At 32.4% G+C, this 20,547-nt stretch overlaps 1 long non-coding RNA gene across 6 annotated transcripts in view; it reads left to right on the plus strand.

The window, feature by feature from the left end:
- The first annotated feature begins 577 nt into the window (after positions 1 to 577).
- LOC143246678 (uncharacterized) overlaps positions 578 to 20,547 on the plus strand; it is a 91,681-nt gene continuing 71,711 nt past the window's right edge. For 3 of the 6 annotated variants that reach the window (XR_013026094.1, XR_013026092.1, XR_013026093.1), the window contains exons 1-6: positions 578 to 694; positions 5,658 to 5,748; positions 6,948 to 7,037; positions 10,910 to 11,000; positions 12,180 to 12,269; positions 15,606 to 15,696. This is a non-coding gene — a long non-coding RNA (uncharacterized LOC143246678). The remainder of the gene's footprint in view (positions 695 to 5,657; positions 5,749 to 6,947; positions 7,038 to 10,909; positions 11,001 to 12,179; positions 12,270 to 15,605; positions 15,697 to 20,547) is intronic. The other 3 variants (XR_013026095.1, XR_013026091.1, XR_013026096.1) reach the window with 2 other exon arrangements.

Below are 20,547 nucleotides of genomic sequence, written 5' to 3' on the forward strand. Positions count from 1 at the left end.
TTGAATTTCGCACAAAGCTACACAAGGGCTATCTGCGCTAGCCGTCTTTAATTTAGTAGTGTAAAAATAGAGAAAAGGCAGCTAGTCATCATCACCCATCATTAACTTGTGGGCTACTCTTTTACCAACGAATAGTGGGATTGACAGTCACACTATAATACTCTCACGGCTGAAAGGGCGAGCATGTTTGGTCTGACGGGGATTCGAACCTGCCACCCTTGGATTACGAGTCGAGCGGTTTAATCGCCTTTGGTTTGGAAAAATTCACAACACACACTCTGTTAACAGATATTCTCTGAATCTTCTGTCAGTAGGCCCTGACTGACAACAGTGGCAGAACTCCATACGTCTGAAAAATATCAAAATTTACAAAATGACAAAATATAATTATTTATATTATTGACCATATAAGGCATAATTTCTCATGTAAATACCATTAATAATTATTATTTTACCATTTAGAAAAAGAAAGATATATATTAACCGAATTTTAGAAGATACGAAAATAAACTTGGCGCTAAATTTTATATTTCGCTACCGCCATTCACAAAATTGCACTAGATGGCGAAGAAACTACGATTAGCATAATACTGTAAAGGCGCATTCATCTTAAACGTAATGTGTAATTGAATCTGTATTAAACACGTTCTTTGAAATATCGTTTTAGTATCTGTGGTAAATATTTCTGAACAAGGTTGGTTGTTTATTATATTATTTGCATTGTTTAATAATTTTATTGAAAGAGGTATAAAAATGAAACAAAAGTTTATTACCCCCTGGTGAAATTACACGTAGTGAAATATCAATTATAGATATTTTATGATTAGTTGTTAACTATCAAATAAAATTTGGAATTTCCTAAAGTCTACCTATAACGATTTTTTAACCCTAAAATAAAGGACTTCAGACCTTCAAACCTTATAATTGCCTGTTGTTTGTGCATTTGGGTATGTTCCAAGAGCTTTGGTAACCATAATGAAGAAAGATCTATCCTAGAATGTTATCAAAGCTCGATTCATTCACTGACTTTTCAGTTAATTGTGATGTGCGTGGATATTTTATTTCAAGTGCTGAAACCTCGCATCTAAGAATTTTTCACTTTAGTAATTTATTTGCAGCGTTTTTATATTTAATCTTTCTCACTGTATGAAATGAACGAACTTTCTTTTCCTGAAGGAACAGAGCACGAACCAAGAAGCAATTTCTCCATGTTGGAAGCAGATGCGTATTTGAAGTTTATAACTTGTACATATATTGAGATCTTTACTCCTGATTCATATAGACCTCTTAAACTTCTTTAGTTTCAGAGGAGACCTGGAAATAACTTTGGGTTTTTATTCTAAAATTTTAAATTCATTGATGTTTGTTGGAACAATCACTGAATTTCTTCTTAAAATAAAAAGGATAATTTCAACTTTATTCTGACAGTATATTTTGAATATACAATTTGATTGTTAGCACATTTTTATAGCTAGAATGTTTTGTGGCACGTGGGTCATATGTTCATTACTTCTGGCTGTACCAGAATAAGCTTATTGGCTAACGCCAATTAATCAGCATTGTAAAACTGTACGTTAGAAAAGTTATAGTAATATTGTGAAGAAAACTTGTTAGCCATAGATTTAAATTTTTCAGAAGAAATTTAAGAAAAGCTCTGAAGGTACATATACTTAATGAGGTTTATTATACATACACTTGTAGTGCATCTAGCTTCAGCTACACTAATCCTATATATTCTTTGTTACATTGTGAGGCCAGTCAGATTTAGTATCATGGTAATATTTACTGCTGCATTCAAACATCTTTGTGGTTAAATCTCCAACCACAAAGAAATTGTTACACAAAAGTTATTCATCCATACAACAAACAAATGCACAGTTAGCAATTTGCTAAGGAAAGTGTGTTTTTTTTTTATGGCAAAGCCACATCAGGCTATCTACTGAGACCACCTAGGGGAATTGAACCCACTGAGAACCCCTCATTTTAGCATTGTAAATCTGTAGACTTACCACTGTACTAGCGGGGAGGCTACTAACAACAGCAGGGGGGGAAACAGTGAGCTTTCAACATTAGATAATAAAACCAAAGCTTGAATATGTGAAAGCAGTACAGATATTTCCTCAATGCTACCTGGTGTATTTAAGATGATTGGTTGTTTACTTGTATGCTTTGAAACACAAACAGATTAATGGTTGTGGGATGAGTAAACTCAAAATGTGTACTTTTAATATTTCTAGTTCGAGGATCGCGGGTTTGAGTCCCCGTCACACCAAACACGCTTGCCCTTTCAGCCATGAGGGCATTATAATGTGATGGTCAATCCCACTATTCATTGGTTAAAGAGTCGCCCAAGAGTTGGTGGTGGGTGGTGATGACTAGCTGCCTTCCCTCTAGTCTTACACTGCTAAATTAGGGATGGCTAGTGCAGATAGCCCTCGCGTAACTTTGCATGAAATTCAACATGAACAACATTTCCAGAAATCAATATGCATTTCATGAAATGTGTGGATTTATTTACCTCTAAAATGACTGTAGTTGAATTGTATGGTGATACGTTGCTTTGATAACTTTTAAACAGGTGACTAAAAGGTTATAATGTGAAATTGTATTAAAACCAGATAGTGTGAACAATCATATGAACTTGGAGCAGGACAATATAGCTACTGTTTTATTATAAAGAAGAGTTTAATGTAATCTTTTATTAATGTTTTAACTTGAAATTATTGTATCAGCAAACTAGAGAAAGAAATCACCAAGAGTGTATTAACTACACATATAAACTAACTTGTATCTCTATAGGTATCACTACACTTTTGAACTAACATATTTAATGTGAGTATATTTTCTCTTTTGATTTAATAACTTTATTAGTATTTCAATTTATGACCAATAGATGACCAAAGTGTGATATTTATATTAACATGTTGAGAGTAGACTTCAACTTTTCTCTTCTGTCCATTGTGTTAATGGTTTCTCTCTAACATTTTTTAACATAAATCACGAGATACAGAAAACATTTTGTACAGCTTGAATTTTCTAACAGTTTCAAGACCTGACAAATCTAGAAGTGTCAGGAAACGTCTGGTGGCTTCTCTGTTTCTTGTCATTGATTCTGCACAGAAACAAGTTTTAACATAATGTTTGTCAACACTATATTGATGTGTAATTCACTAAATATAATGAATAGTCATATTAAGTTTGTTTTTATGAATGAAAATTGAAACAGTTTATCTATAACCAAGTTACAATGCCCTTACTTCAAGATCTAATGTATTGAAAGAAAATGTCCTGAAGTTATTTCTTATTATAAGTAGATTATTAGTCGAAATGGTGTTAATTAGAAGTATTGGAAACGTGTGTGTGTGTGTAGGTCTAGATAATATGAAACTTTAGAATGTTGTCAGTCTGTTAAAAGCAAGAATGCTACATTATATCATCTTAACATTTTCAATGAATAAAAAAATAATTATTTGCAAACATGAACCATTTGATAACATTGAGACAAATTCAGGTTTCATGTTTAAGGTTTTTACAGTAAGTTTAACTGTAACCTATAATGGCTCTAGTTCTGTTCTGTAACCAACAGCATTATTGGTAACCTAGTGTCTTTTCATAACTTTTAATGATTCTACGATGATGGTTTTCCTTGTATGTTGTTGGAAAGTAATCACCATTGTTCTATCCTCCCTCTTGTTTACGTTATAGACTTGAGGGCCGGAAAAACTCTGGAACATAAATGTTTTTTTGTATCTAAATTAACATAATCTTGTTGAAATGTACATATATAATAATGTTTTCTTCATTACCGATTCAAACCACCTTCTAACTTTTAGTTAATGACAGATATGTTCTGTAATATGAACAGTTACACTACTTTGTATAGCAGTATTCTGTAGATTGTTGCTGGCTAGCTTTTATATTGAACACCCCTTGTACGAATTATGAAGTTCACTTATTTTGCTGAACTGAAACTATAGAAATAACCACTTCTGTGAGGTCATCCCTTAAGTAATGTCTGATTTTAGGTTTAGAAAAATAGAAAGGATTTGAAAAGCTTTTAATGTTATTTAACCAATAATATATGTCCCATTATTATTTCCTGCCAATGATTCACAAGCTTTTGAATGTCACTTCTATAAAAGTATTTGGGTTTGGAGGAAAAGAATATAGTGACGGTAGTTTTGACATCTTCATGTGTTCCAATCTCTTTTACACCAAGATAGTTCTACAAACTTTGGAATAGATGGTAATCAGATGGCACAAAGTCTGGAGAATAAGGAGGATGTGGAAGTTTTTCACAGGCTAGTTCTTCAGTCTTTACAGATGTGATCCTTGCTGTATGGGGCCGTACATTATCCTGGTGTAACACAACACCTGTACGATTGATCAAAGCAGGCCTCTTTCCTTTCAGTGCAACATTCAAGTGCTCTAACTGTTAGAAGTTTCATATAATTGTTATATAGAGTGGCAGCAACCTAGTGGATCACACCAATATCCCACCAAAAGTTTAACAAGACTTTCCTAGGGTGGAGGTCAGTTTTTGGTTGTACTTTAGCCAGTTTACTTGCACTGAGCCATTTGTATAATATATCAATTTTTCCATCTTCAGTCACTAACCTGTCAAAAAAGTGTAATGTTCATGAGAGTGTAGAGAAGTGTAAATGTCCACTCTTGCTCTAAGGTTGGCTTCTGTCAAATCATGTGGGACCCATTTTCCAAGTTTTGACACCTTTCCAAGCTGTTGCAGATGACAGTAGACTGTTGAATGGGTTGAATTAAGCTTCTGTGCTAGTTCTTCAACTGTTACAGCATAATTTTCATCAAGTACAGCCAGCAGCAAGTCCTCATTAAACTCAACAGGATGACCTGAATGTGGAGCATCACTTAAGCTGTAGTCACCTGATCTGAACATCTGAAACCACCTTCGACATTTTCTTTCATTGAGAGACTCCGCACCATAAACATTTTGAATGTTTGATGTAGTTTCTGCTGCACTATTACCTTTTCTAAACTCATAAATCATTATATACCTAATGTGTTCCTCAGACACATCCATCTTTATAAGGGTTTATTTGATTAATGATTTGAAAAAGTAGAGTTGGGTTAGTTTCTTTTATTTGTCTGAACATTTTTACACATTCTACCAAATATTGTAGTAATTAAAGTAATTTGTAGTAAATACAAAGACAGAAATGATGATGAACTTTCTGAATTAAATTTTTGGGCATCACTTATAGGATGACCTGATGTACAGAAGGAAAATGGTACTTTCATGGTTGTTGATTAACATATAATGTAAGGGGGTAGTTGATGTAAGTTATGCAGTACGTGCGACTTCTATCCAGGTTTGACCTTTGTTTTTTATTGTACTTAAAAAAAAATTAATCATTGAATTGAGTTTAGTGTTTTGTTCTGGTGGACTTGTACTTTAAGCATTAATTTTTTGTCTTCATAAACTATGAAAACAGTTTTGTAAGTCAAACCATTTCCCAGTTTCTTGAAGACAGCATTTTGTTCTAACATTCACTGTTAATACCACATTTTTATATATTAGGTAGCACTTCTGTAACTGTGTTTAGTTGCAGAACGTCCACAGGTTAGTAGTCTGTTTATAAAGATTAATAGTTTCATTTGTTTTGTTTTATTCTTTCTAACAGTTCAGGTTACTGGATGGCAGGATACATGTTCATGAAGAGATTGTTTATTTCTAGACTCCTGGCTCCATTTTGATTGTGAATTATTCTTTTGGTAAGATGTAACTTATCTCTGACTATAAAGATATCTAGAGTAAATATTGTCATCTTCCTCATGAACTTTAGGTTGTGATAAAAATCGTAAGAAATTTTGTTTTATTAGGATCCATGAGTGAATTTTGTTAAATTGTGAATTCTTTCCATGGTAAGTCCAAGTTAGTGTGTTCTTATAAAGCTTTAATAGAAGTTATCTAAGTAGTCTGTTAATTGATTTATCTTTCTAGAGGGGCTAGCCATAGGGTAGTGGCCACATTGTGAATCCAGCTTTGTAACAAAAACACATTCCTTATTTTGATATTAATTTAGCAGTACCTGATCCAGACTTTATATTTTTGCTGCATGCCATGAGATATAAATGCCCACTAAACTTTGAAAGCATCACAGGCACTGGATATGTTATATGGCTGACATTTTTTCCACTTATGGGTTGTAGTTAACTAAATGTACAAGTGATGATGCTTGAGCTGTCTGAGACTAATCAGACTAGATCATTTAATTGGTGAACTGGAGATACAATTGTGTGTGTGTATCATTTATTTGCTTCACTTGAAATTTCTCTTTTTTAAATATTCTGTTGGTGTTAACTGTTTAACTAGTGGTAACCTCATTTAATTTATAGTTTTTGTGTCTGAGTATTTTAAAACTAATTCTGATTTCATATATCTTGTCATTCATTGCTTTGTTCATCATAATGGTTATTTTGTATAGTAATTTGGTGCAAGAAACGTAAGTTAGTATTCTTGGAAATTGTTTTTCACAACAAGTATAAAGAACTAAAGCAAACTTTGAAATGATGTCTGTACATCTTACAAATAAAACATTTTTAACATCACAAGTTTTAAAAATACAATCTATACATGAACCAGTTAATTACTTTAAACTTTAAGGTTTTTAGACAGTAAGTTTAACTGTAACATATAATGGGCAATGTTCTGTTGTGTACAACAACATAATGTGGTAACCTAGTGATTATTCAGTTATAATGATTCCACGATGATGGGTTTCCTATTATGATGTTGGAAAGTAATCACCATTGTTCTATTCTCCCTCTAGTTTACGATATAGACTTGAGGGCCGGAACTACTCTGGGACATGGATTATTTCTTGTAGTACACATAAACTAATAATTATAGTTTTCTACTTTACTTTTTAAAGACAGTTAAATTAACTTCTAACTAGTTGAGTTTGTTTCAGGTAAAAGGATGCCCCCCACGTAGTGACTACTGTCATTACTGTGTATCAACATCTTAGAGACACTGTTGATAAATTCTTTGTGTGTCACAGGTGAGAACAAATGTATTTATTGTATTCATCCAATAGTTTTAATGCCATTGTTATTAATGTTGTGATTTGTTTGTTTAGATCCTGTACAATATTATGTTTAATACTGGTTTAGAATGTATTTATCTACAGATTTTAATGTAGTTTCTCTCAGTTTGCTCAGTATAAGACTTATCAATGTTCTACTACAATTATAGATTTGATTAACTTTGTATAAAAGGGTAGATGTTAAATGACAGAACGACAGTACATTATCATGTGGCAAAGTTACTTATATTGACGTGTACAGACAACCACATCTTAGTGGAAAATAAAAGACATCCTTAACATTAAATATTTGGTGAATTAGGAACCATAGTGATTGACAAGCTCTCTTCTTTATTACAACATATGGACACTTATGGACATTACGAATTTCAAGTTGTTCTGGTATTGAAATTTTGTAAGTTGATACATTTATAGTTTAACAATAAAACTTCTGAGTCTCTGAGGATGTCTGTGAAATAAAATTTATATTTTGAACTGAGTTCTAAGTGAATTTTAAAACTTTGTCTACACTGGTTTCTAGTATGTTGTGACAGTGTGATATTACTGTGTTTTATAAAACTTTGTCTACACTGGTTTCTAGTATGTTGTGACAGTGTGATATTACTGTGTTTTATAAAACTTTGTCTACACTGGTTTCTAGTATGTTGTGACAGTGTGATATTACTGTGTTTTATAAAACTTTGTCTACACTGGTTTCTAGTATGTTGTGACAGTGTGATATTACTGTGTTTTATAAAACTTTGTCTACACTGGTTTCTAGTATGTTGTGACAGTGTGATATTACTGTGTTTTATAAAACTTTGTCTACACTGGTTTCTAGTATGTTGTGACAGTGTGATATTACTGTGTTTTATAAAACTTTGTCTACACTGGTTTCTAGTATGTTGTGACAGTGTGATATTACTGTGTTTTATAAAACTTTGTCTACACTGGTTTCTAGTATGTTGTGACAGTGTGATATTACTGTGTTTTATAAAACTTTGTCTACACTGGTTTCTAGTATGTTGTGACAGTGTGATATTACTGTGTTTTATAAAACTTTGTCTACACTGGTTTCTAGTATGTTGTGACAGTGTGATATTACTGTGTTTTATAATTTTGAACTGTCAAACTTGTCTTACATACCATTATATTTCTGTAAAGTCTCATCTAGAACTAATGTTTTACAACAGTATAATGCCAGTTTAAATATGCAGTTCAGTATATTTGATTTATAGTTTAAAAATGTGTTACCACAAACCTGACAAAATCATCAGGCACTTAAGTTTGGTAAAGTTCTAGTTGTCCCACTTTTTTATCTTTGATTCTGCACACAAACACTTGTTTATATTAATGTGTAATTCACTAAATATAATGAATGGTCATATTAAGTTTGTTTTTATAAATAAAAATTGAAACAGTTTATCTGTAACCAAGTTACAATGCCCTTACTTCAAGATCTAATGTATTGAAAGAAAATGTCCTGAAGTTATTTCCTATTATAAGTAGATTATTAGTCGAAATGGTGTTAATTAGAAGTATTGGAAACGTGTGTGTGTGTGTGTGTGTGGGTCTAGATAATATGAAACTTTAGAATGTTGTCAGTCTGTTAAAAGCAAAAATGCTACATTATATCATCTTAACATTTTCAATGAATAAAAAAATAATTTTTTGCAAACATGAACTATTTGATAACATTGGGACAAATTCAGGTTTCATGTTTAAGGTTTTTACAGTAAGTTTAACTGTAACCTATAATGGCTCTAGTTCTGTTCTGTAACCAACAGCATTATTGGTAACCTAGTGACTTTTCATAACTTTTAGTGATTCTACGATGATGGTTTTCCTTGTATGTTGTTGGAAAGTAATCACCATTGTTCTATCCTCCCTCTAGTTTACGTTATAGACTTGAGGGTCGGAAAAACTCTGGAACATAAATGTTTTTTTGTATCTAAATTAACATAATCTTGTTGAAATGTACATATATAATAATGTTTTCTTCATTACTGATTCAAACCACCTTCTAACTTTTAGTTAATGACAGATATATTCTGTAATATGAACAGTTACACTAATTTGTTTAGCAGTATTCTGTAGATTGTTGCTGGCTATCTGTTATATTGAACACCCCTTGTATGAATTATGAAGTTCACTTATTTTGCTGAACTGAAACTATAGAAATAACCAGTTCTGTGAGGTCATCCCTTAAGTAATGTCTGATTTTAGGTTTAGAAAAATAGAAAGGATTTGAAAAGCTTTTAATGTTATTTAACCAATAGTATATGTCCCATTATTATTTCCTGCCAATGATTCACAAGCTTTTGAATGTCACTTCTATAAAAATATTTGGGTTTGGAGGAAAAGAATATAGTGATGGTAGTTTTGACATCTTCATGTGTTCCAATCTCTTTTACACCAAGATAGTCCTGCAAACTTTGGAATAGATGATAATCAGATGGGGCAAAGTCTGGAGAATTAGGAGGATGTGGAAGTTTCTCACAGGCTAGTTCTTCAATCTTTGCAGATGTGATCCTTGTTGTATGGGGCTGTGCATTATCCTGGTGTAACCAACACCTTTGTGGTTAATCAAAGCAGGCCTCTTTCCTTTCAGTGCAACATTCAAGTGCTCTAACTGTTAGAAGTTTCATATAATTGTTATATAGAGTGGCAGCAACCTAGTGGATCACACCAATATCCCACCAAAAGTTTAACAAGACTTTCCTAGGGTGGAGGTCAGTTTTTGGTTGTACTTTAGCCAGTTTACTTGCACTGAGCCATTTGTATAATATATCAATTTTTCCATCTTCAGTAACTAACCTGTCAAAAAAGGTGAGTAACGTTCACGAGAGTGTAGAGAAGTGTAAATGTCCACTCTTGCTCTAAGATTGGCTTCTGTCAAATCATGTGGGACCCATTTTCCAAGTTTTGACACTTTTCCAAGCTGCTGCAAATGACAGTAGACTGTTGAATGGGTTGAATTAAGCTTCTGTGCTAGTTCTTCAACTGTTACAGCATAATCTTCGTCAAGTGCAGCCAGCAGCAAGTCATAATTAAACTCAACAGGACAACCTGAACGTGGTGCATCACTTTAGCTGTAATCACCTAATCTAAACTTCTGAAACCACCTTCGACATTTTCTTTCATTGAGAGACTCCGCACCATAAACACCTTGAATGTTTCGTGTAGTTTCTGCTTCACTATTGCCTTTTTAAACTCATAAATCATTATATGCCTGATGTGCTCCTCAGACACGTCCATCTTTAAAAGGGTTTATTTGATTAATAATTTGAAAAAGTAGAGTTGGGTTAGTTTCTTTTATTTGTCTGAACATTTTTACACATTCTACCAAATATTGTAGTCATTGAAGCCTTTTACAAAGACAGAAATGATGATGGACTTTCTGTATTAACTTTTTGGGCATCACTTATAGGATGACCTGATGTACAGAAGGGAAATGGTACTTTCATGGTTGTTGATTAACAAATAATGTAAGGGGTAGTTGACGTAAGTTATGCAGCATGTGCGACTTTTATCCAGGTTTGACCTATGTTTTTTATTGTACTTAAAAAAAAAAATTAATCATTGAATTGAGTTTAGTGCTCTGGTGGACTTGTGCTTTAAGCATTAATTTTTTGTCTTCATAAACTATGAAAACAGTTTTGTAAGTCAAACCATTTCCCAGTTTCTTGAAGACAGCATTTTGTTCTAACATTCACTGTTAATACCACATTTTTATATATTAGGTAGCACTTCTGTAACTGTGTTTAGTTGCAGAACGTCCACAGGTTAGTAGTCTGTTTATAAAGATTAATAGTTTCATTTGTTTTTTGTTTTATTCTTTCTAACAGTTCAGGTTATTGGATGGCAGGATACATGTTCATGAAGAGATTGTTTATTTCTAGACTCCTGGCTCCATTTTGATTGTGAATTATTCTTTTGGTAAGCTGTAACTTATCTCTGACTATAAAGATATCTAGAGTAAATATTGTCATCTTCCTCGTGAACTTTAGGTTGTGATAAAAATCGTCAGATGTTTTGTTTTTTTAGGATCCATGAGTGAATTTTGTTAAATTGTGAATTCTTTCCATGGTAAGTCCAAGTTAGTGTGTTCTTATAAAGCTTTAATACAAGTTATCTAAGTAGTCTGTTAACTGATCTATCTTTCTAGAGGGGCTAGCCATAGGGTAGTGGCCACATTGTGAATCCAGCTTTCTAACAAAAACACATTCCTTATTTTGATATTAATTTAGCAGTACCTGATCCAGACTTTATATTTTTGCTGCATGCCATGAGATATAAATGCCCACTAAACTTTGAAAGCATCATAGGCACTGGATATGTTATGTGGCTGACATTTTTTCCACTTATGGGTTGTAGTTAGCTACATGTACAAGTAATGATGCTTGAGCTGTCTGAGACAAATCAGACTAGATCATTTAATTGGTGAACTGGAGATACAATTGTGTGTGTGTATCATTTATTTGCTTCACTTGAAATTTCTCTTTTTTAAATATTCTGTTGGTGTTAACTGTTTAACTAGTGGTAACCTCATTTAATTTATAGTTTTTTGTGTCTGAGTATTTTAAAACTAATTCTGATTTCATATATCTTGTCATTCATTGCTTTGTTCATCATAATGGTTATTTTGTATAGTAATTTGGTGCAAGAAACATAAGTTAGTATTCTTGGAAATTGTTTTTTACAACAAGTTTGAAATGATGTCTGTACATATTACAAATAAAACATTTTTAACATCACAACTTTAAAAATACAATCTATACATGAACCAGTTAATTACTTTAAACTTTAAGGTTTTTAGACAGTAAGTTTAACTGTAACATATAATGGGCAATGTTCTGTTGTGTACAACAACATAATGTGGTAACCTAGTGATTATTCAGTTATAATGATTCCACGATGATGGGTTTCCTATTATGATGTTGGAAAGTAATCACCATTGTTCTATTCTCCCTCTAGTTTACGATATAGACTTGAGGGCCGGAACTACTCTGGGACATGGATTATTTCTTGTAGTACACAAAAACTAATAATTATAGTTTTCTACTTTACTTTTTAAAGACAGTTAAATTAACTTCTAACTAGTTGAGTTTGTTTCAGGTAAAAGGATGCCCCCCACGTAGTGACCACTGTCATTACTGTGTATCAACATCTTAGAGACACTGTTGATAAATTCTTTGTGTGTCACAGGTGAGAACAAATGTATTTATTGTATTCATCCAATAGTGTTAATGCCATTGTTATTAATGTTGTGATTTGTTTGTTTAGATTCTGTACAATATTATGTTTAATACTGGTTTAGAATGTATTTATCTACAGATTTTAATGGAGTTTCTCTCAGTTTGCTCAGTATAAGACTTATCAATGTTCTACTACAATTATAGATTTGATTAACTTTGTATAAAAGGGTAGATGTTAATTGACAGAACGACAGTACATTATCATGTGGCAAAGTTACTTATATTGACGAGTACAGACAACCACATCTTAGTGGAAAATAAAAGACATCCTTAACATTAAATATTTGGTGAATTAGGAACCATTGTGATTGACAAGCTCTCTTCTTTATTACAACATATGGACACTTATGGACATTACGAATTTCAAGTTGTTCTGGTATTGAAATTTTGTAAGTTGATACATTTATAGTTTAACAATAAGACTTCTGAGTCTATAAGGATGTCTGTGAAATAAAATTTATATTTTGAACTGAGTTCTAAGTGAATTTTAAAACTTTGTCTACACTGGTTTCTGGTATGTTGTGACAGTGTGATATTACTGTGTTTTATAATTTTGAACTGTCACTTATCTTACGTACCATTATATTTCTGTAAAGTCTCATCTAGAACTAATGTTTTACAACAGTATAATGCCAGTTTAAATATGCAGTTCAGTATATTTGATTTATACTTTAAAAATGTGTTACCACAAACCTGACAAAATCTAGAATCATCAGGAACTTAAGTTTGGTAAAGTTCTAGTTGTCCCACTTTTTTATCTTTGAGTCTGCACACAAACAAATTTTACCATAATGTTGGCCAACACTTGTTTATATTAATGTGTAATTCACTAAATATAATGAATGGTCATATTAAGTTTGTTTTTATGAATGAAAATTGAAACAGTTTATCTGTAACCAAGTTACAATGCCCTTACTTTAAGATCTAATGTATTGAAAGAAAATGTCCTGAAGTTATTTCCTATTATAAGTAGATTATTAGTCAAAATGGTGTTAATTAGAAGTATTGGAAACGTGTGTGTGTTTGTGTGTGTGTAGGTCTAGATAATATGAAACTGTAGAATGTGGCCAGTCTGTTAAAAGCAAGAATGCTACATTATATCATCTTAACATTTTCAATGAATAAAAAAATAATTTTTTGCAAACATGAACCATTTGATAACATTGAGACAAATTCAGGTTTCATGTTTAAGGTTTTTACAGTAAGTTTAACTGTAACCTATAATGGCTCTAGTTCTGTTCTGTAACCAACAGCATTATTGGGAACCTAGTGTCTTTTCATAACTTTTAATGATTCTACGATGATGGTTTTCCTTATATGTTGTTGGAAAGTAATCACCATTGTTCTATCCTCCCTCTTGTTTACGTTATAGACTTGAGGGCCCGGAAAAACTCTGGAACATAAATGTTTTTTTGTATCTAAATTAACATAATCTTGTTGAAATGTACATATATAATAATGTTTTCTTCATTACTGATTCAAACCACCTTCTAACTTTTAGTTAATGACAGATATGTTCTGTAATATGAACAGTTACACTACTTTGTTTAGCAGTATTCTGTAGATTGTTGCTGGCTATCTGTTATATTGAACACCCCTTGTACGGAATTATGAAGTTCACTTATTTTGCTGAACTGAAACTATAGAAATAACCAGTTCTGTGAGGTCATCCCTTAAGTAATGTCTGATTTTAGGTTTAGAAAAATAGAAAGGATTTGAAAAGCTTTTAATGTTATTTAACCAATAGTATATGTCCCATTATTATTTCCTGCCAATGATTCACAAGCTTTTGAATGTCACTTCTATAAAAGTATTTGGGTTTGGAGGAAAAGAATATGGTGACGGTAGCTTTGACATCTTCATGTGTTCCAATCTCTTTTCCATCAAGATAGTTCTGCAAACTTTGGAATAGATGGTAATCAGATGGGGCAAAGTCTGGAGAATAAGGAGGATGTGGAAGTTTTTCACAGGCTAGTTCTTCAATCTTTGCAGATGTGATCCTTGCTGTATGGAGCTGTGCATTATCCTGGTGTACACAACACCTTTATGATTGATCAAAGCAGGCCTCTTTCCTTTCAGTGCAACATTCAAGTGCTCTAACTGTTAGAAGTTTCATGTAATTGTTATATTGAGTGGCAGCAACCTAGTGGATCACACCAATATCCCACCAAAAGTTTAACAAGACTTTCCTAGGGTGGAGGTCAGTTTTTTGGTTGCACTTTAGCCAGTTTACCTGCACTGAGCCATTTGTATAATATATCAATTTTCTCATCTCCAGTCACTAACCTGTCCAAAAAAGGTGAGTAACGTTCACGAGAGTGTAGAGAAGTGTAAATGACCACTCTTGCTCTAAGGTTGGCTTCTGTCAAATCATGTGGGACCCATTTTCCAAGTTTTGACATCTTTCCAAGCTGTTGCAGATGACGGTGAACTGTTGAATAGGTTGAATTAAGTTTCTGTGCTAGTTCTTCAACTGTTACAGCACAATTTCCATCAAGTGCAGCGAGCAGCAAGTCATCATTTAACTCAACAGGACATCCTGAACGTGGCACATCACTTAAGCTGGAACCACCTTTCATTGAGAGACTCCACACCATAAACATCTTGAATGTTTTGTGTAGTTTCTGCTGCACCATGACCTTTTTTAAACTCATAAATCATTATATGCCTAATGTGCTCCTCAGACACATCCATCTTTATAAGGGTTTATTTGATTAATGATTTGAAAAAGTAGAGTTGGGTTAGTTTCTTTTATTTGTCTGAACATTTTTACACATTCTACCAAATATTGTAGTCATTAAAGCCTTTTACAAAGACAGAAATGATGATGGACTTTCTGTATTAAATTTTTGGGCATCACTTATAGGATGACCTGATGTACAGAAGGAAAATGGTACTTTCATGGTTGTTGATTAACATATAATGTAAGGGGGTAGTTGACGTAAGTTATGCAGTATGTGCGACTTCTATCCATGTTTGACCTATGTTTTTTATTGTACTTAAAAAAAAAAAATTCATCATTGAATTGAGTTTAGTGTTCTGGTGGACTTGTGCTTTAAGCATTAATGTTTTGTCTTCATAAACTATGAAAACAGTTTTGTAAGTCAAACCATTTCCCAGTTTCTTGAAGACAGCATTTTGTTCTAACATTCAATGTTAATACCACATTTTTTATATATTAGGTAGCACTTCTGTAACTGTATTTAGTTGCAGAACGTCCACAGGTTAGTAGTCTGTTTATAAAGATTAATAGTTTCATTTGTTTTTGTTTTATTCTTTCTAACAGTTCAGGTTACTGGATGGCAGGATACATGTTCATGAAGAGATTGTTTATTTCTAGACTCCTGGCTCCATTTTGATTGTGAATTATTCTTTTGGTAAGCTGTAACTTATCTCCTACTGTAAAGATATCTAGAGTAAATATTATCACCTACCTCATGAACTTCAGGTTGTGTTAGATTGTTAGTTAAGTTTATTACTGTGTTCAGATGTGTCTGCACTACTGGGAGACTTTTTTTGAGAATCCATGAGTGAATTTAGTTAATCTGTGAATTTCTTAATTTGGGAGTACAACTTATTGTGTTGCTATAAAATTTGAATCAAAGTTATCTTTCTAGAGGGGGCTAGCCATGGCTTAGTAGCTGTTGTGCCACATTGTGAATCCAACTTTGTGACTTGTTGTTACAAAAACTCATTCCTGATTTTGTTATTCATATGGCAATACCTGATCCAGGCTTTATAAAGCAGGGTGAAATGGTAATCTATTTTGGCTTATTTATGGTTAAGATTTTTACGAGTTTCTTTCAAAGTCCAGGATTGTACCTCTATTTAATTACTCGTATTAAAATTGGGGTGACAGTTGTTGTCATGGTTAAAGTTTATATGTGTGACCACCGAAAGTCTAATTATGATATAAAACTGTGTAGAATGAGATAAAATATTCTACATGTACAACTTAATTTAAATAAACAAAAAAACTACCAAGCAATTGATTTTGAGACAAGAAACAACTAAATTATCTCCAGAAATAATTTGGCCATCTTTCTATTACAACAGGACTGTTGAACATAAGTTACCTAAACCGTCTGATTAAAAACAAAATACATTAATCTTGGTGGTAGCTGAAAACTCTAGAACATTCACCGAAGCTGTGATCAAAAATTTTGATAAATCAAACTTGATTCTTGCCAAGAAGTTTGCGTTTTGTTAGAAAAAATTTGGAATATCTACATTTTTCCTGCTTAGTGGTTCATGGTAGTATGTACAAAATAAAACACCAAAACTTTACATATTTAGGTATTGTTATCCTGAAAAGACAGCCGATCGTCATAAGCTAAATTAGTTTCTGATATTAGCCATGATTATATTAATTTCTAGAATTTATTACTTACTCTATGATGTGAAAATAACATTTAATTATTCATTTTTTCAGAATAGGTAGATTTTATAATTGAAAAAAATGTATATTTATACTTAATTAACTTGTATGTACAGTAAATTATGGCTGACTTTAAATATTTGCTACATAATTGAGATACAAATGCCCATAAAACTTTAGGTAACCAAGTATTTATATTCTTAAATCTTAAGTTGCTCTGTAGAATCATTCAAACAATGAATTCTTGGGTTATAATACAGTAAAACAAACTTTAACATGAAGAAGCTACTAATGACTTTGCTTTAACCGTTTGTCCATGTGCAGTATTATTTTCTAATATATAAATAATAAGGCTATCTATGGATACTTCAAATCCTTTTCTGTGATCATGAGGTTGGAACATTTTCTCACACATTAGTCATGTTTATCTCTGGTTCGAACACTTACAGCATCCAAACATGACAAGGTAAATATTGCAGACCATTAGAATAAACTGTGGGGAGATTTGGATGGCATGGTATTATTTCCTTTAAAAATTCTAGTGTTAAACTTCTAATAAATTGGCTGTATAAGTATGGCTAGTTATTCTAATCAGTTTTGTTGTCTACAGTCAATATTTTCCTTAAGTATTGTTTTTCTTTGTTTTCTGAATTTTACTAATTTCATATGTACTTGACAGCTTTACCAATTTATTATGATTGAAGGTATACCATAATACAAACAGAATCGGTGTTACTTTGTTAGAGTAAAATAACTTGGTAAATTTTCTTTTATTTTTATTTTTTTCAGAATAATTTTGACTAAGATGTATTTCTTTTAAAGTCACTATTTGTAGAAGTCTATACAAACAACGATACTATTATAGTTATATTTTTTAATGTCATAACTTTTTTGACTACAAGATGTGTAATAAGATTGAATAGTTTTAAAAGTAGGCCTAGGTAGTTCTTAAAAATTTGAAGTTGTGTTTTCTGAAACAATTCAAAAAGTAAATTATAAATGCACGTTTCTGTGAAGCATCACAAAGATGGTTGTTTCTTGTCTGTTTTTTGTTTCATTAAGTATTGTATTGGTATTTCAATTTTAATTATTTGAATGATTAGCTATGAAGTTAAGTTTATTTTGAAAGAAGTGTAGTGCAGTTACTGTGGCTGTAAACATGGTATACATGGTATTTTTACTTTTAGAAAATGATAAGGCAGTAATAAAATTATTTTCACATAGACTGGACTTGAATTATTCTTAAATATTAACAAACACGTACAGTTTTCCCTGTTGACAACCAGAAGTGATGCTGTTAGTACCACAATCAAACCACTACAATTTCCATTGTTGCAACTTAACAAACACGTACAGTTTTTCCTGTTGACAACCAGAAGTGATGGTGTTAGTACTACAATCAAACCACTGCAATTTCCATTGTTGCAACTTAACAAACACGTACAGTTTTTCCTGTTGACAACCAGAAGTGATGCTATTAGTACTACAATCAAACCACTGCAATTTCCATTGTTGCAACTTAAGAAACACGTAGTTTTTCCTGTTGACAACCAGAAGTGATGCTGTTAGTACTACAATCAAACCACTACAATTTCCATTGTTGCAACTTAACAAACACGTACAGTTTTTCCTGTTGACAACCAGAAGTGATGCTGTTAGTACTGCAATCAAACCACTACAATTTCCATTGTTGCAACTTAAGAAACACGTACAGTTTTCCCTGTTGACAACCAGAAGTGATGCTGTTAGTACTACAATCAAACCACTGCAATTTCCATTGTTGCAACTTAAGAAACACGTAGTTTTTCCTGTTGACAACCAGAAGTGATGCTGTTAGTACTACAATCAAACCACTGCAATTTCCATTGTTGCAACTTAACAAACACGTAGTTTTTCCTGTTGACAACCAGAAGTGATGGTGTTAGTACTACAATCAAACCACTACAATTTCCATTGTTGCAACTTAAGAAACACGTAGTTTTTCCTGTTGACAACCAGAATTGATGCTGTTACTACTACAATCAAACCGCTACAATTTCTATTGTTGCAACTTAAGAAACACGTAGTTTTTCCTGTTGACAACCAGAAGTGATGCTGTTAGTACTACAATCAAACCACTACAATTTCCATTGTTGCAACTTAAGAAACACGTAGTTTTTCCTGTTGACAACCAGAAGTGATGCTGTTAGTACTACAATCAAACCACTACAATTTCCATTGTTGCAACTTAAGAAACACGTACAGTTTTTCCTGTTGACAACCAGAAGTGATGCTGTTAGTACTGCAATCAAACCGCTACAATTTCCATTGTTGCAACTTAAGAAACACGTAGTTTTTCCTGTTGACAACCAGAAGTGATGCTGTTAGTACTACAATCAAACCACTACAATTTCCATTGTTGCAACTTAAGAAACACGTACAGTTTTTCCTGTTGACAACCAGAAGTGATGCTGTTAGTACTACAATCAAACCACTACAATTTCCATTGTTGCAACTTAAGAAACACGTACAGTTTTCCCTGTTGACAACCAGAAGTGATGCTGTTAGTACTACAATCAAACCGCTACAATTTCTATTGTTGCAACTTCTTTAACCCCATCGCTACAGGTCAAAAGCCATGTCATTAATTGTGTTCACTTGCAGTCAAAACGTTATTGAACTATTTTATTGGTGTTGTTAATAAGTTTGGACCAAACTGTATATTAAATTTCAAATTTTAGTTTGTTCCGTTTGTTAATTTCTTAATTTAAAAGTAAACATTAAAAAAAAATCAAAAATTGGTTTCTGTTTGTTATGTGATGTATTAAATGCAGCACTGGTTCAAATTAGATTTTGTGATGTCCAAGTACAAAGTTAATAGTTTCTTGTGAATTAGATACCCTAATTACAAGTAATTAGAACATAGAATATGAAATACAGTCCCCACCCCCACTGCTTTCTAAATTTGGAAGGACTTGCTTACATACAACTAATTCTGCCTATCACAAGTGAAAGCTCAGAATGTCCCCCACGTGGTTTTCAGTCTTTACAAAATATTTTTGTGGAACCCTTTCTTTTCATGGCACATCTTAAACGTTTTGTTTCAAGCTTTATCCATAACATTAGAAAGTGTTACTGACGATGGTGACACTGTCCACCTTAGAAATGGTTGTAGTTTTTTTTTAAGGCCATTAACCTTTAAGAGTTTTAATTTATACATTAGTCTTTTTTTCAGTGTGATTCCTTTTTAAGAATTAAAGTAAAATTAGTTTGATTTGAAATTAGAAAATGGCTGTAACATCAAATAACTCAAAACCAGGACTGGAAAAGCCAATTTCAGGTGTCTAATGCTGATTTTACCTGTTAGTCATCCTGGTGAGTTACAATAATTAAAATTTGTATTACTTTACTTTCTGAAAAGCCCCCCGCTAGTACAGAGGTATGTCTATTGATTTACAATGTTAAAATCAAGGGTTCGATTCCCCTCGGTGGGTTCAGCAGATAACCACAGGTGGCTTTACTATAAGAAAAACAAACAAACAAAACTTTCTGAAAATGGCCATGACGTCAGATAACTCAAATCCAGGTCGGGAAAGGCCAACGTCAGGTGACTTAACGCTGATTTTTGAACTTACCCGTTAGTCATCCTGGTGAGTTATGACAATTACAATTATGCAACAAAATCCTTTACAACTTGTATTTCTGTAGTTTTTCTCTTATTGCTGTAAACTAAATATAAAAATTGTATTTAATGTTATTTGTTTTTAATTCAAAAATTAATTTTTTTGTTTTACCTTAATTTCTTTTCATGAATTTTAATAATTTTAATTTTTTACTGAATGTTTGCAGATAGCCCAATTGCTTTGCACCA

This window comes from Tachypleus tridentatus, chromosome 3, assembly GCF_004210375.1.
Source record: "Tachypleus tridentatus isolate NWPU-2018 chromosome 3, ASM421037v1, whole genome shotgun sequence".
Taxonomy (NCBI): domain Eukaryota; kingdom Metazoa; phylum Arthropoda; class Merostomata; order Xiphosura; family Limulidae; genus Tachypleus; species Tachypleus tridentatus.